General features: G+C 42.0%; 1 non-coding gene across 1 annotated transcript; it reads left to right on the forward strand.

The window, feature by feature from the left end:
* The first annotated feature begins 548 nt into the window (after positions 1–548).
* Positions 549–661, forward strand: LOC140270965 (U5 spliceosomal RNA). The gene has a single exon (XR_011907782.1). It is a non-coding gene; the product is annotated as a U5 spliceosomal RNA (small nuclear RNA).
* The last annotated feature ends 768 nt before the right edge of the window (positions 662–1,429 follow it).

Here is a 1,429-nt window from a genome sequence, read left to right on the forward strand (position 1 = left end):
TAGTTTATCTATTATCAATAAGGATACATCTACAACTACTATCAAAGTATGTCCGGACTTCTTATGTTGTCAGTTGCTATATATGAATAAGTGGGTAGCTACTGACAAGCATTAAGCATGTCACACAGCCCAAACATATAACATTTCAGGACACACCACACAGTTAACAACCACAGTGAAGCGTGTCAAAGCCCAAACATGTATAATTCAACAGGACACTTACACAACACATTCAAATCAAACAGTCAGACAACATACAAGAACATATACCCCAGCCGGCATTGCTCCCTGCCTATTTTCCTACAGCTCACTATGTGTGAGATGACCTTTATTCACAAACTCTTCAACTGATACTCTTTTACCGAAGCTGCTATAGCTCAATTGGCCGAATACCCTTAGATCCTATTTCGGTGAATTTGACATCTGCCTTACATGTAACAGATTAGAGGTTTAGCAGTTTTAATTTAGTTTGAGTGAAGGAATTCATTTTATAGCAAAATCCAAAATCGTGAAGAACTCATGAAAGTAAGCTTATTCTCGGATTCCTGAAACTTTAGATTTGCTCTTTATTTTACAGTCTTTTGCCTTTTACTAAAGACTTCCGTGGAGAGCAGCACTAATGAGTTGTTTCTATTTTTGGCAGGCTTTACCTTTGCGGGTGAAGCCCTTTCTGTCTGTGCAAAAGAAATCTTGTTACTGTGCAGAGTGACTTCTCTGAGTAGAGTCGCCTTACTTGTTGCGACTGTGCCGATGTTTGAAGCTGGAGTGCAAAGTTGTTGCTTGAATGGTGCTCGCTGGAGCGTGCGGGAGTGCAAAGTTATACCATTTAAAAGGGCTGAAGAGTGCTCAGTACAGCCCCAAAATATTGAGCATAAAATAAGTCTTTATGCTGATGATGTATTACTTTTCCCCCTTGCTCCTCGGCTGACCAAGTAGGAACAATCGGGCCCTATTCGATGGCTGCCTTGTCTTTTACTCTGTGCAAAAGACAAGGCAGCAACAAAAACACCACTGGAACACCGTATTGAGGCTTTGTTCTGACTGCTCATTCGGTGTCACGTTTCTTTCAAGCAATTCTCCCGGTTAGCCCATACTCGGCTCGCTCCCAGAGCCGTGTTAAAGTCTACTTCGCATTCAATACAAAATTCTTCATAGAACACACTATACAGGACAAAGGATGTTCAGGATGGGTCTAACACACTCAAACATCTGCTCACATTTCACAGATAACACACCTGATGATTATGCACACGCTTTGTGGTTTTGTGCGCCTGTCCAGAAGTTCTGGTTTGAAGTCTGTACGGACCTATCAACATGGCTAAAGTGTAGCATTCCTGCATGCCCCACACTGTGCATACTGGGTGACTTAGACGACATCAACATGGAAATTAACTCAGCACACATGGTCCTCACAGTGTTATGTATCGCA

Source organism: Leuresthes tenuis, unplaced genomic scaffold (genome assembly GCF_036924035.1).
Source record: "Leuresthes tenuis unplaced genomic scaffold, fLeuTen1.0.hap1 SCAF_15, whole genome shotgun sequence".
Taxonomy (NCBI): domain Eukaryota; kingdom Metazoa; phylum Chordata; class Actinopteri; order Atheriniformes; family Atherinopsidae; genus Leuresthes; species Leuresthes tenuis.